The sequence below is a fragment of the Pongo pygmaeus genome, chromosome 19 (assembly GCF_028885625.2).
Source record: "Pongo pygmaeus isolate AG05252 chromosome 19, NHGRI_mPonPyg2-v2.0_pri, whole genome shotgun sequence".
NCBI classification, from domain to species: domain Eukaryota; kingdom Metazoa; phylum Chordata; class Mammalia; order Primates; family Hominidae; genus Pongo; species Pongo pygmaeus.
This window is the reverse complement of record NC_072392.2, coordinates 5,084,930-5,101,346: the sequence shown is the minus strand read 5'-3', so window position 1 is coordinate 5,101,346 and position 16,417 is coordinate 5,084,930.

Sequence of the window (16,417 nt, the reverse complement as noted above, 5' to 3'; positions counted from 1 at the left end):
TAACAGGCCTGGTGAATGGCATAACTGTCCTCCCAACATCAATGCTGAAACTGCCAGATAACCTACTTTCCCAACCTTCTGTGCAGCTAGGACTGAGCACATGACCTAGGTGTACGTAATCAGATGCACTATCTTAAATTTTGCATTTGGGGCTCAGGAATAAACAGGAGCAGTGGAACACCTCCACTGGCAGCGGTAGAGATGGTGGCAGTAGTGGCAACAGGGCCAGTGGTGGCCTCCAGTTCCCAGTGCCATCAGCAGCATCATTCCAGCACCTACCCCTCTGGAATGCAGCAGAGATGTCCTCACCAGACCAGTTCTACGTCGTAATTTTGGTTGTGGTTTTTACTACATAACCTCAAACCTGATTCTCCAGCTATCCCAGGAATTCACTGAGACTGAGCCCATCAATGTCTATGCAATGTAAATACCTCCTTATAAAATGATACATGAATTATCATAAAACCACTGAGTTCATTTACAAGTTGAGTGGACAAGTTCAATTTTTTACAAGCATATTTTGGGGCCTAAATGAGCAAATACAATTTGCCATAATAAATATATTTTACAAGTTTTTGTTTGTTTGTTTGTTTGTTTGAGATGGAGTCTTGCTCTGTCGCCCAGACTGGAGTGCAGTGGCGCGATCTCGGCTCATTGCAAGCTCTGCCTCCTGGGTTCACGCCATTCTCCTGCCTCAGCCTCCCAAGTAGCTGGGACTACAGGCGCCCGCCACCGCGCCTGGCTAATTTTTTGTATTTTTAGTAGAGACGGGGTTTCACCGTGTTAGCCAGGATGGTCTCGATCTCCTGACCTCGTGATCCGCCCGCCTCAGCCTCCCAAAGTGCTGGGATTACAGACGTGAGCCACCGTGCCCGGCCACAAGTTTTATGATTCCCAAGCTCGTGGTTAAAGCTTGCATTCCTGTGAGATTAAACAAAAACAAAAAACCTCTTGTACTCTAACAGATTAATATCTCTTGGAGCCTCTTTACTTCCTTCTCCCTGAAGACCAGTAAACATGCTGAGAGGAACTGTCATCACAGTGACAAAGAAGCAAGCAAGTATAGTTTAATTATAAATTAGATCTTTGGTGACACCTGGCTAATCCCCAACAGTGCTAACCTTTTCTTTTTCTTTCTTTTTTTAGACAGGGTCTTGTTCTGTCACTCAGGCTGGAGTACAGTGGCACAATTATGGCTTACTGCAGCCTTCAGGCTCAATCTATCCTTCCACCTCAGCCTACTGAATAACAGGTGCATGCCACCATGTCCAGCTACTTTTTAAACTTTACACAGAGGCAGCGTTTCACCATGTTGCCCAGGCTGGTCTTGAACTCCTGGGCTCAAGTGATCCGTCCACCTCAGCCTTCCAAAGTGCTGAAATTATAGGCGTGAGCCACCGTGCCTGGCCTAACATTTTCTTCCTTCTCTTGCCAACATGATAACAACCAGAACAATACTTGCATTCTCAAATAATTTTGGCAAAAATATGTTTCCTCTCCAGGCTTCTTATCAAATATTATTGTGACCAATAGTTGCTGTTGTTGTTTTAAACCAGGGTTGGATTAAAGTTTTGAGTCTTATAATTTTGAGTCTACATTTCTGGCAAATGTACCTCTTGTTTGTTTTTCTTGTCTCATTGCATATGATAGTACCTTAAGATCATTATTGAATTGTAGAGGTGAGATTATTGTGGTTATCCTTTCCGTCATGCAACTACGCTTTTCCTTCAGTGACCAGTGTAAATTCATTCTCCAGCATATAGTTGTGGACTACGGGAGAGAGTAAAGCGGGTGGAATCTGAGGTGTATACATTAGTCTAACCTCTCATTTTATTTACCTTGGCTCATTATTCTTCCCTTCACTCTCAGCAATCCCACCTTTGTTTTTCAGACCTCATGCATTAGTGGGGTTTTTTTGTTTGTTTGTTTTGTTTTGTTTTTTTTTCTAGTCTCCATTTTGCAAATGAAGAATGCAGCCTCCAAAAGCTGAAGGCTGGAAGCAGCGAATGAGTGACTGCCAAGTCTATAATCAGAATTTTGTGGCAGCAAGTCCAACCCTTTTTCAGAATATTATTCTTCTACTGCTGCTGCCGCTGCATTCTGTGAGTTTGGTTTTTCTTCTAATTTAAGTTCCTACAAGGCAATAATGAAGTTTTTCTATGTTTAAATAGTGAAAATCACTTGGCCAATGAGGACAGACTTTCAATTAAATTCAGTAATAAATTAGTTAAGAAAAAGTTGTTAATTGAGCTTTGAAAAACACAAGCTTTTTTTTTTTTTTTTTTTTTTTTTAAATGGAGTGTCGCTCTGTTGCCCAGGCTGGAGTGCAGTGGCTCGATCTTGGCTCACTGCAACCTCTGCCTCCTGGGTTCAAGCGATTCTCCTGCCTCAGCCTTTCGAGTAGCTGGGATTACAGGCACGTGCCACCATGCCTGGCTAATTTTTGTATTTTTAGTAGAGACAGGGTTTCACCATGTTGGCCGGGCTGGTCTTGAACTCCTGATCTCAGGTCATCCACCTGCCTAGGCCTCCCAAAGTGCTGGGATTACAAGTGTGAGCCACCGCGCCCGGCCTGGATGTGGATTTTTTTCTGATGCAATGAGAGGCCATTGGAGGCCATTAGGCAGGAAAATCAAGGATCTCATGTTCAATACCTGCTATAGGCTACATCAGAGCTTTTTGCACCTCTGATATAAGAGATAGCAGCTGCCAAGGGCCTGGGTTCTATTTCCAGAAATCCACGAAATGACCCACTAGCATGTGATTTTTGTATTAAATGTAGCAAGACTGACATACGTCAAATCGGGCTGATATATATTTTGCAGCTTGGCACTGACATCCTGGTATGTAGCTCAGATCACCTCGGGTAGGGCCAGGTGCACAGTGTCTGATAGAAGAGGGGAAGCTTGCCTGCAGGTAGGGGACACAACAGCAAGTGGGGTCATTGCCTTCACCATAGTGTGATGCATTGCAGCTTAAATGGATGCAGCTGAACAGCTTTTTTTTTTTTTTTTTTGAGACAGAGTCTTGCTCTGTCGCCCAGGCTGGAGTGCAGTGGTGTGATCTCGGCTCACTGCAAGCTCCGCCTCCTGGGTTCACACCATTCTCCTGCCTCAGCCTCCCGAGTAGCTGGGACTACAGGCGCCCGCTACCATGCCCAGCTAAATTTCTGTATTTTTACTGGAGACGGGGTTTCACTGTGTTAACCAGGATGGTCTTGATCTCCTGACCTTGTGACCCGCCTGCCTCAGCCTCCCAAAGTGCTGGGATTACAGGCATGAGCCACTGCGCCTGGCTGAGCTTTTCTGATTATATTATCGTTATCACTAACCCAACCCTCAAAAACTGGACATGTGGCTTGCAAAGATAGACAGATTGAATATAAACTAATAAAGCCAGCACAAGCCACAAAAAAGGAAATGGCAGACCTGATGCTTCTTCTCTTCGTAATAGAAGTCCTTCATTAGCCACATTGTAGGTAAAAACATGATCTCATCAGATCTGCCAAAAATCTGGCAAATGAGCAAGAGGGAGTGAGAGAAATTATCAAAAAGAGTGTTTGAAATACATTTTTACTTCCCTTATCACTAATAATGCCTTTCACCTTCAGTATATAGTCTGTCCTGAGAAAAATAATAATAGTGGTATGAGTAATTATAAACAAATAATTGGAATAGTTGGCAGCGTGTGCTCAAAAATGTTTTGTTGTTAGTGGTAAAATCACCTAACTCAGGAGATCATTCCAATGACTGCAAATTTCTTAATGAATCCGGGACTATTTAAAAAAATTTTTTTTATTTTTTGAGGTAGGGTCTCACTCTGCTGCCCAGGGTGGAGTGCAACAACTTGATCATAGTTCACTGCAGCCTCCAACTCTGGGCTCAAGTGATCCTCCCACCTTAGCCTCCTGAGCAGCTGGGACTACAGGTGCATGCCACCACACTCAGCTAGTTAAAAAAAAAAATAGGGACAAGGTCTCAAAATCCTGGGTTCAAGCAATCCTCCCGCCTTGGCCTCCCAAAGTGCCAAAACTATTCTTGATCCCCTAGCACAATGTGTGACCCAGAGTGGGTTCTTAATAAATATTTGTTCAGGCCGGGAGCAGTGGCTCACACCTGTAATCCCAGCACTTTGGGAGGCCGAGGTGGGCAGATCACGTGAGGTCAAGAGTTCGAGCCCAACCTGGTCAACATGGTGAAACCCTAGCTCTACTAAAAATGCAAAAATTAGCTAGGCATGGTGGCAGGAGCCTGTAATCCCAGCTACTCAGAAGGCTGAGGCAGGAGAATCATTTGATCCCAGGAGTCGGAGGTTGCAGTGAGCTGAGATCGCACCATTGCACTCCAGCCTGGGTAACAGGGCGAGACTTTGTCTCAATAAATAAATAAATAAATAAATAAATAAATAAATAAATAAATAAATATTTGTTCGGTGAGTTAGTGAGTGAATGAAAGCATTCAAGATCAGGAACTTGCCAATACGCCCAGCCTTGCCTCACCTCATCCCGGCCCCCGATGCCATTTCACCCTAAGTGCCCAATATCCAGACTGCTTAGTGCTCCTTCAGGGTCTTCCCAGCCCATCTGTCCGACCCTGGCACACCTCTCTCAGCTTATTCCTACAAACCCTTTGGGACTTGAGTCTGAATGGAATCTTTTCTAACAAACCTTCCCTGACCCAACCTCTCCCAGATCTGGGCTGAAGACCTCTTTGGAGCCCTTTTCATATTGTTCGTAATTTTTAGTTTTATTTTTTGGGGTCCACTCCTTGAAGGCAGGATGTAGGTCTGCCACCAGAGTTTCTTTTTTTTTTTTTTTTTTTGGAGACAGAGTCTGGCTCTGTCCCCCAGGTTGGAGTGCAGTGGCACGATTTCGGCTCACTGCAACCTCCACCTCCCCGGTTCAAGCGATTCTACTGCCTCAGCCTCCTGAGTAGCTGGGATTACAGGCATGCGCCACCACACCTGGCTAATTTTTGTATTTTTAGTAGAGATGGGGTTTCACCATGTTGGTCAGTCACCAGGGTTTCAATGAATATTTGCTGGATGAATAAATAAATGGAAGAAAGAATGAAACAGTTGGCTTGGGCGTGGCATTCAGGCACAAGTTTACTGTTATGATGTCAATCAAAGGCTGGCAGATTCCTCATTAGTTAGGATAAAGTTTACAGGAACCCATCACTTAGTGATGTTAGTCATTCTTCAAAGCTCTAACCTTTGCCTCTGGCCTTGGTTTTAGCACCCATCTTTCTCTGGACCAAGCTGTCTCCTACCACACACCCCTCTCCTCCCTTCCCCTTCTCTCTGTCATCAGATTGCAAGCTTGTACCCCGAGGGCTGTCTCAGGCAGCGAGGATCTGGATCTACAGGCTTGGTGAAGGCACAATTCCTAGTCTCTTGCCTTGAGCACACACAGGAAGTCAGCCACCCAGCCACAGTTATATTTAGATTCCTGTCACCTGATGGGGTCATCTGTTAATCAGGGCATAGTGGTAGGTGCAGCATTTTGGGAGTAAACTGAGGTAGGACCAAGGTAGAGAGGAAGTGAGCAGAAAAGTCAGGCACTGACTCCAGGCTCTTTGGCAGGATGAATGTTCATGGCTTACATTACACCTAGAGAGATAGAAGGCAGACCAAAGGAGGAACTTGACTTGAGAGAGAAAACAGTTCTTGGCTTGGGCAGGGTAACAGTGGTGCCCCTGAGAGCAGCAGGAAGAGCTGGCCCCTTGGGGCCTCTTGCAGTCCTGAAGGCCAGTCGGGTGCAGGAGCAGGAGCACGGCCCCTTTGCTGAGTGAGCGGGGCTGAGTGAGTGGTCCTTTTCCATAGGCAGGAATACCCAGCTGCGGTCAGCAGAAAGAGCTGTGGTCACGGGACCCCGTACCAGAAAGCAGAAAGAAGCAGACATAGCAGGAATTTTTTTTTTCAAGCTTCCAAGAGCCTTCTCTGCCCTCAATTTTGTTTATCAAATGACTGCTTTGTGAGCTGGGGGACGGGTCTTAAATTGTCATGGATCCAGTTGCTTCTCCCTCCTTTTCTTTTTCTAACCTCGCCTTCACTTCCGAATGACCCCCTTTTATTTCTAGAATCCACCCCCACTACTATAGTAGGTCCCTTGCAAGGAGCTCCTGCCCACACTCCTTTCTTTGGCGTCCAATCCATTCCAGATCCTGCTGACAGTGTTGGCTTCCCACAACTCACTCCTTTCTGAAACACTCAGGTGCTGGCCCATCACCAGGGGATCATCTACACCCCTCCGTCTGGCTTCTGAGTTCCCCATGTTCTGACTGACACTCACCCTTCCCAACCCCAGACTCACCTTTCTTTCTTTTTTTTTTTTTTTTTTTTGACAGCTTTATTGAGTTATGATTGACATGAAATAAACCGCACCCATGGCTGGGCACGGTGGCTCATGCCTGTAATCCCAGCACTTTGGGAGGCTGAGGCGAGCGGATCACAAGGTCAGGAGATGGAGACCATCCTGGCTAACATGGTGAAACCCCATCTCTACTAAAAATACAAAAAATTAGCCGGGCGTGGTGGCACGCGTCTGTAATCCTACCTACTCAGGAGGCTGAGGCAGGAGAATGGCTTGAACCCAGGGGGCAGAGGTTGCAGTGAGCCGAGATCATGCCATTGCACTCCAGCCTGGGTGACAGAGCGAGACTCCATCTCAAAAAAAAAAAAAAAAATCAACTGACTATATATGTGCAGGTGTATTGCTTGACTTTCTTTTCTGTTTCACTGATCTATTTATGTATTACCTGCAACAATAACACATTGTTTTTATTACTGTAGCTTTATGAGAATTCTTGAATCAAGTAATAAGTCCTCCGACTTATTCTGCTTCAAAGTTATTTTGGCTATTCTAGCTACTTTGCATTTCTAAATAAATTTTAGAATCAGCTCATTCTACCAAATAAAGCCCACCAAGGTTTTGATTGGAACTGTGTTGATTTTGTAGACCAATTTGTGGAGAATTGAAATCTTACCAATATTGAGTCTTCTGATCCATGAATATGATATAGCTTTCATTTATTTTGATTTTCTTTAATTTTTGTTTGTTTGTTTGACAGAGTCTCGCTCTGTCACCCAGGCTGGAGTGCAGCGGCATGATCTCAGCTCACTGCAACCTCTGCCTCCCAGGTTCAAGCAATTCTTCTGCCTCAGCCTCCCCAGTAACTGGGATTTCAGGCATGTGCCAGCACACCCAGCTAATTTTTGTATTTTTAGTAGAGAAGGATTTCACCACGTTGGCCAGGCTGGTCTCAAACTCTGACCTCAAATGGTCTGCCGGACTTGGCCTCCCAAAGTGCTGGAATTACAGGCATGAACCACTACATCTGGCCCTTTTAGTACTTTTTAAATGTTGCTTTAGTATCTTCTGCATCACATTAACTCCCAACAAGAAGATTGCTGTCATTTTTATATTTGTTTTTTCTCCGGCTGCTTTTATATCTTCTCTTTACTGCTGGTTGTAAGTACCCTGATTAAGACGCACTTTGGGCCAGGCGTGGTGGCTCACGCCTGTAATCCCAGCACTTTGGGAGGCCGAGGCGGGTGGATCATGAGGTCAGGAGATCGAGACCATCCTGGTTAACACGGTGAAACCCCGTCTCTACTAAAAAAATACAAAAAAATTAGCCGGACATTGTGGTGGGTGCCTGTAGTCCCAGCTACTTGAGAGGCTGAGGCAGGAGAATGGCGTGAACCCGGGAGGCAGAACTTGCAGTGAGCCGAGATCAAGCCACTGCACTCTAGCCTGGGTGACAGAGCAAGACTCCGACTCAAAAAAAAAAAAAAAAGATGCACTTTGATTAGTGTTCTTCATGATTCTTGTGCTTTGGGTTCATTGAGCTTGTTGGGTGGGTGTATTATCTACGGGTGTATCATTCTTATCAAGTAAGGAAAAATTTTTTCCATTATTTCTTTGAATATATTTTTCTGTACCTCCTCCTTTTGGAAATGGAGTGTCAGTTATTGGAAACTAGTTACATGTATGTTAGGCTTCTTGAAGTTATCCCACAACTCATTGTTCATTTATTTTCAGCCTTTGTTTTTCTCTGTATTTTACTTCAGATTACTTTCTTTTCTTTTTCTTTTTTTTTTTGAGAAGGAGTTTCGCTCTTGTTGCCCAGGCTGGAGTGCAATGGCGCGATCTCGGCTCACTGCAACCTCCGCCTCCCAGGTTCAAGCAATTCTCCTGCCTCAGCCTCCAGAATAGCTGGGATTACAGGCTTGCACCACCACGCCCAGCTAATTTTGTATTTTTAGTAGAGACGGGGTTTCTCTATGTTGGCCAGGCTGGTCTCGAACTTCTGACCTCAGGAGATCTGCCTTTCTCGGCCTCCCAAAGTGCTGGGATTACAGGTGTGAGCCACCACGGCCAGCCCAGATAATTTCTATTACTGTGTCAGATTCACTAATCTGTGGTCTGCAGTGTGTAATCTGCTGCAAATTCCATTCAGTGTACTTTTCATCTCTAGAAGAGATAGATGATAGATACACTCATATATACATACATAGTCTATCAGTATCTATATATCTTCTATGTCTCTACATAACATGCTCTTGTCCACTAATCTCATCATCTCTGTTATTCCTGGGTCTGTTGCAATTGATTTTTCTCTTCATCGTGAAAGTATTTTTCAGATTTATTGAATACTTGGTAATTTTTCATTGAGGGATGTTATTTTAGATAAAATCAAAGCCTCTCTGAGGAGGGCAACATTAGGTTGGAAAATAACAATAGTTGACCCTTGAACAACACAGGGGTTGGGGTGCCAACCCCTGGCATAGTTGACATCCCATGTGTTATTGGTAAGGCTTCTGGTCAATAGTAGGCTTAACTACTAATAGCCTGCTGTTGACCAGAAGCCTTACTAATAACAATAACAATCGATTAACACATTTTGTATGTTGTATGTATTATATACTGTATTCTTACAGTAAAGTAAGATAGAGAAAAGAAAATGTTATTAAGAAAATCATAGGCCAGGTGCAGTGGCTCACACCTCTAATCCCAGCACTTTGGGAGGCTGAGGCAGGCAGATCACTTGAGGCCAGGAATTCGAGACCAGCTGACCAAGATGGCAAAACTCCATCTCTACCAAAAATATAAAAATTAGCCGAACGTGGTGGTGGGCTCCTGTAATCCAAGCTATTTGGGAGGCAGAGGCAGGAGAATTGCTTGAACCCGGAAGGCAGAGGTTGCAGTGAGCAGAGATTGCACCACTGCACTCCAGCCTGAGCAACGCAGCAAGATTCCATCTCAAAAAAAAAGGCCAGGTGCAGTGGCTCATCATGCCTGTAATCCCAGCACTTAGCACTTTGGGAGGCCGAGGTGGGTGGATCACGTGAGGTCGGGAGTTCGAGACCAGCCTGACCAACATGGAGAAACCCCGTCTCTACTAAAAATACAAAATTAGCCAGGTGTGGTGGCACATGCCTGTAATCCCAGCCACTCTGGAGGCTGAGGCAGGAGAATCACTTGAACCCGGGAGGCAGAGGTTGCAGTCAGCTGAGATCACGCCATTGAACTCCAGCCTGAAGCAACAAGAGTGAAACTCTCTCAAAAAAAAAAAAAAGAAAGAAAGAAAAAAGAAAATCATAAAGAAGACAAATTATATTTACTATTCATGACATGAATATTTAAGAATATTTGTTTTATTTTTTTACATTTAAATTTTAACTAAAATCTGGAATTAGTTTTGATGTGTGAAATATGATTACAATTTTACCAACGAATTTTTTTCCCCTTCCTCCAGCACCTGGCAGCCACCATTCTACTTTCTCTTTGTATGAATTTGCCAATTTTAGGTACCTCAACATAAGTGGAATCATACAATTTTTTTTTAAGACAGAATCTCGCTCTATCACCCAGGCTGGAGTGTAGTGGCATGATCTCAGCTCACTGCAACCTCTGCCTCCTGGATTCAAGTGATTCTCCTGCCTCAGACTCCTGAGTAGCTGGGATTACAGGCATGCGCCACCATGCCCAGCTAATTTTTGTATTTTTAGTAGAGACGGGGTTTCACCATATTGACCAGGCTGGTCTCAAACTTCTGACCTCAAGTGATCTGCCTGCTTCCGCCTCCCAAAGTGCTGAGATTACAGGCGTGAGCCACCATGCTCAGCCACAATGTTTATTTTTTATGTCTGGCTTGCTTCACTTTAGCATCGCATCCTCAAGATTCATTCCTGGTGTAGCATGTACCAGAATTTCCTCTCTTATTAAGGCTGAATAATATGCCACTGTATTTTTTTTTTAATTGAGACAGAGTCTCACTCTGTCACCCAGGCTGGAGTGCAGTGGCGTGATCTCGGCTCAGCGCAAGCTCTGCCTCCTGGGTTCAAGTTATTCTCCTGCCTTAGCCTCCCGAGTAGCTGGAATTAAAGGCGCCCACCACCACGCCAGACTAATTTTTGTATTTTTGGTAGAGACGAGGTTTCACCATGTTGGCCAGGCTGGTCTCGAACTCCTGACCTCAGGTGATCCACCTGCCTCGGCCTCCCAAAGTGCTGGGTTTACTGGTGTGAGCCACCGCGCCCGGCCTCCATTGTATTTCTATAAACACATTCTGTGTCTCCATTCATTCATTGGTGGATACTTGGGTTGCTTCCACATTTTGGCTATTGTGAATAACACTGCTGTGAACATGGATGTACAAATATCTCTTTGAGCTCTTGCTTTCAATTCTTTGGAGTACGGAACCAGAAGTGGAATTGCTGCTGGATCACATGGAATCTTAATTTTTGAGGAACTTCCATGCTGTTTTCCATAGCAGTTGTGCTATCTTACATGCCTACCAAGAGTGCACAGGCAGATTCTCTGTCTCTGTCTCTCTGTCTCTGTCTCTGTCTCTCTCTCTCTCCTCTGTGTGTGTGTGTGTGTGTGTGTGTGTGTGTGTGTGTGTGTGTGTGTGTGTGTGTGTGTGTGTGTGTGTGTGCCTATGTTTAGTAGCCATCCTAATGGGTGTGAAATGCGGGCATAAGGGCTTGTCTGGTTTAACAATTAGCCGATGAAGGGATGATGGACGCCATCTGGTGGTAGAAGTGAGAATGTTTCCAACCTTTTAGCAATTTATGATTTCTACTGAGCATCCCAGGACGAGTCTGGATGAAGGTAGAGGCAGGGTTTGGCAGCACCAGCCAGGCTGTAACTTTTGAAACTCTCTTCAGTTCAGTGGGTACTGAAGTGGGTACTTTTTTTTTTTTTTTTTGAAACGGAGTGTCGCTCTGTCCCCCAGGCTGGAGTGCAGTGGTGCGATCTCGGCTCACTGCAAGCTCCGCCTCCCGGATTCAAGCGATTCTCCTGCCTCAGCTTCCTGAGTAGTTGGGATAACAGGCGCCCGCCTCCACGCCCAGCTAATTTTTGTATTTTTTTTTTTTTTAGTAGAAACAAGGTTTCACCATATTGGCCAGGCTGGTCTCGAACTCCTGACCTCGTGATCCACCCGCCTCGGCCTCCCAAAGTGCTGGGATTACAGGCGTGAGCCGCTGCGCCCGGTTGAAGTGGGTTCTTCTCCCCACTCAGCTTTGGGAGTGACAGGGCAGAGACCGTGGGCAGAGCTCCCCACACCTTTGTTCATGAGGGCTCCAGGATGCCCCCCACCCAGCAGGAATTCCCTCACAGACTCCCCAGAGTCCTTCTTTAGGGAATCCCTGGGACTCCTTTGAGGTAACCTTGTCTTTTCCAGTTCAGTTCTGGAATGCAAAGCCCTCCCTGCAGGCCCCGCCCTCAGGGCCTCCCTGGCCTGGAGAATATCAAAGGCTGCTCCCGCTCTAGAGGGGCCCTGCCTTGTGGCTTTGAGAGGCTTCCTGCCCACAGAGTCTCTGGGATCCAGCCTTGCTTTCTGCCTCCTCCTTTCCCGGCTGTCCCTGATGCAAGCCTTGAGATCTCTCACATCAAAGAGGTTCATTGCCAAATTCAGCAGGAAACCCAGGTTATAGGTAACAATTTAACAGCGGAAGCTCTAGTATCTCTCAGAAATATGAGGGCTCTTGTTCTTGGTCTACAAACTGCTCATGAAGCCCCTTTTCTCCCAGAAGTTCTACTGACCTGGCCAGGCAGTGTGGCTCATGGCTATAGTCCCAGGTATTGGGAGGCTATGGTGGGAGGCTCTTTTGAGGCCAGGAGTTTGAGGCTGTAGTGAACCATGATCATGCCACTCCACTCCAGCCTGGGCAACAGAGTGAGACCATCTCAAAAAAAAAAAAAAAAGGTGTGAGCAGTGGCTCACACCTGTAATCCCAGCACTTTGGGAGACCAAGGTGGGCGGATCATAAGGTCAGGAGATTGAGACCATCCTGGCCAACATGGTGAAACCCCATCTCTACTAAAAATACAAAAATATTAGCCAGGCGTGGTGGCGCACACCTGTAGTCCCAGCTACTCGGGAGGCTGAGGCTGGAGAATCACTTGAACACAGGAGGCAGAGGTTGCAGTGAGCCAAGATCTCACCACTGCACTCTAGCCTGGCCAACAGAGTGAGACTCTGTCTCAAAAAAAAAAAAAAGTTCACTGATCTGCACTTCTTTCGAATTTCTCAGCCTCAGCCATCTCTCATAGAGAGAGAAGTTTGTGTTTCGTCCGAAAGCTGTGCAGTATATAAACCCTAGGGCAGCATCAGGGACTGGTTTTGTGGCACCAGGGACTGATTTCATGGAAGACAATTTTTCCATGGACCAGGGGCCAGGAGCAGCAGAGTATGGTTTCAGGATCATTCAAGCTCATTATATTTATTGTGCCCTTTATTTCTATTATTATTACATTGTAATTATAATGAAATAATTATACAACTCACTGTAACGTAGAATCAGTGGGAGCCCTGAACTTGTTTTCCTTCAACTAGACAGTCCCATCTGGGGGTGATGGGAGACAGTGACAGATCATCAGGCATCAGGTTCTCATAAGGAGCACGGAACCCAGATCCCTGGCCATGCGCAGTCCACAATGGTGTTCGCACTCCTATCATAATCCAATGCCCCTGCTGATCTGACAAGAGGCAGATTTCAGGCAGTCATGCAAACGATGGGGAGAAGCTGTAAATACAGATGAAGCTTCGCTCACTCACCCAACACTCACCTCCTGCTATGTAGCCCAGTTCCTAACAGGCCCCGGACCCCTTTTCTAGAGGATATCTTTCTGGGTTATCTAACCTCAATTCTCTGTAAAGTATGGATGACTGATAGCAATGCAAAATAATTCTTGTTTATAGAGATGGATATTCTGTCCAGTCCTATAGAAGTTGCATTGATTTTCTTTCTCACCCCCTTTGTTAAAAAACAATTTGCTTACATTTGCTCGTCCTGTTACCTACATGAACTTGGGTCTGCCTGCCTGACCCAGCAAAGCTAAAACACTGGCATGAGGATCGCAGCCAGAGAAAGTGGGGCATTTATTGCAGGGTGCCAGGCGAGGAGAATCTGGCAGATCCTGCTTAAGACCTGAACTCTCTGATGGCTTACAGACAAAGGTTTTTATTTTTTATATTTATTTATTTATGAGGCAGGATCTTGCTCTGTCACCCAGGCTGGAATGCAGTGGCACAATCTCAGCTCACTGCAACCTCCACCTCCCGGGTTCAAGCGATTCTTCTGCCTCAACCTCCCAAGTAGCTGGGATTATAGGCATGCGCCACCACACCTGGCTAATTTTTGCATTTTTAGTAGAGATGGGGTTTCATCATGTTGGCCAGGCTGGTCTTGAACTCCTGATCTCAGGTGATCCATCCGCCTCAGCCTCCCAAAGTGCTGGGATTACAGGCGTGAGCCACCATGCCCAGCCAGGCAAGGGTTTTTAAAGGCAGAGAGGCAGAGGTTACAGGCAAAGTTGTAAATCAATACATACAGGCTATATATTGATTTTACCTAAAAAGGCGGGACATCTCAAAGACAGGGAGACCACAGGTCATAGGTAGGTTCAAAGATTTTCTGATTTGCAATTGGTTCAGGAGGCGAAGCTTTGTCTAAAAATTTGGGGTCAGCAGAAAAGAATGTTAACTCTGGTTCCTGGGCACGACTTCCTCTAGGCCCCTCAGGAAGAAATTTAGAACAAAGACCAGAAGTCAGAGTTCAGTTCTCAGCTGCCCTTATCTGAAGTCTACGGGCCAGCAGATCCATTTGGTGGGTGTCCGGATTTCTGAAAAACAACTCAGGGACATGGGTAACAAAACATCTCCTCACTCTAACTTCCTTGGCTATTTTTTGTTAGTTTTTTTGTTTCGTTTTGTTTTGTTTTTGAGACAGAGTCTCGCCCTCTCACCCAGGCTGGACTGCAATGGTGCGATCTTGGCTCACTTCAACCTCCGCCTCCCAGGTTCAAGCAATTCTCCTGCCTCAGCCTCCCAAGTAGCTGGGATCACAGGCACCCACCACCACATCCAGCTAACTTTTTTTGTATTTTTAGTAGAGACAGGGTTTCCCCGTGTTGGCCAGGCTGGTCTTGAGCTCCTGAACTCAGGTGATCCGCCCTCTTTGGCCTCCCAAAATGCTGGGATTACAGGCGTGAGCCACCGCGCCTAGCCTTGGCTATTGTTTTAAGCTACTATTACCTTCTTCCTTATCAAGTTACTCATTTACTTCTCAGGGATAGCTAGGTGCCTGGAATTTTCTTTGAAGGAACTCAAGATTTTCCTTTATTTCCATGCTTAAAAGGGCTCTCAGGCCCCTAAAACAGGTCCCTGCTCTATCTCAATTCGTTTCAATAACCTTGATTTATAAATGTTGTCTGATCTTTGGATTTTCTTTTAAATCTCTTATAACATTGGCCTTTTTTTTTTTTTTTTTTGGACAGGATCTCCCTCTGTTGCCCAGACTGGGGTGGCTTTCTTCCCTCATTGATTAATAAGTGGAATACAATTTTTTTTTTTTTTTAGACAAAGTCTTGCTCTGTTGCCCAGGCTAGAGCACAGTGGCTCGGTCTCGGCTCACTGCAACCTCCGCCTCCCAGGTTCAAGTGATTCTCCTGCCTCAGCCTCCTGAATAGCTGGGATTACAGGTGCCCACCACCGCGTCTAGCTAATTTTTGTATTTTTAGTAGAGACAGGGTTTCAGCATCTTGGCCAGGCTGGTGTTCATTTTTATATCTTCATGAGATTCATGGTTTTATGTTTTATTTAAAATTATATTTTTTCGTTGTTGTTTTTGTTTCTGAGACAAGAGTTTCGCCCTTGTTGCCAAGGCTAGAATGCAGTGGTGCAATCTCAGCTCACTGCAACCTCCACCTCCCAGGTTCAAGCAATTCTCCTGCCTTAACCTCTCGAGTAGCTGGGATTACAGGTGCCCACCACCACACCTGGCTCACTTTTGTATTTTTAGTAGAGACAGAGTTTTACCGTGTTGTCCAGGCTGGTCTCAAACTCCTGATCTCAGGTGATCCACCCGCCTCGGACTCCCTAAGTGCTGGGATTATAGGCGTGAGCCCCCATGCCTGGCCTACTTTAGCTTTTTTCTTTTTTTTCTTTAGACAGAGTTTTCGCTCTTGTTGCCCAAGGTGGAGTACAATGGCGCGATCTCGGCTCACCGCAACCTCCGCCTCCCAGGTTCAATCGATTCTCCTGCCTCAGCCTTCCCAAGTAGCTGGGATTACAGGCGTGCGCCACTATGCCTGGCTAATTTTGTATTTTTAGTAGAGACAGGGTTTCTCTATGTTGGTCAGGCTGGTCTTGAACTCCCCAACTCAGGTGATCCACCCGCCTCGGCCTCCCAAAGTGCTGGGATTACAGGTGTGAGCCACTGCGCCTGGCCTACTTTAGCCTTTTTCAAGAAAGAATTGCTACCAGGGGCAGGAGAGAGTGGACAATGGTTACAGTGTTTCACTTTAGGAAGATGAAAAAGTTCTGGGCTGGGCACAGTGGCTCACACCTGTAATCCCAGGACTTTGGGAGGCCAAGGCGGGTGGATCAGGAGGTCAGGAGTTGGAGACCAGCCTGGCCAACATAGTGAAACCCCGTCTCTACTAAAAATACAAATGGCTGGGCATGGTGGCGGGGACCTTTAGTCCCAGCTACTTGGAAGGCCGAGGCAGGAGAATCGCTTGAACCCGGGAGGCGGAGGTTGCGGTGAGCCGAGATCGCACCATTGCACTCCGGCCTGGGCAACAGGAGCGAAACTGTGTCTCAAAAAAAATAATAATAATAAAAAAGATTAAAATAAGCCTTATGGTACATAAATTTTACCATGATTTTTTTTTTTAAAAAAAGAATACGATTTGCTAATTTTGTCATGAGCAGTACAAGGTTACAGATAACCAGGTGTGTGTTTGTGTCTTTCCACAGTGTCAGGCTTTTATTGATGCTACTGAAATCACAAAAGCCACAGGCTACATGGAGTTCCCAAGGAGGCAATTCTCCTTAGTACTTCCCATCACTCAGTAGTCAGTTGCGGGCACACAGGCTCCAGCCAGTCCACGATAAGTAAG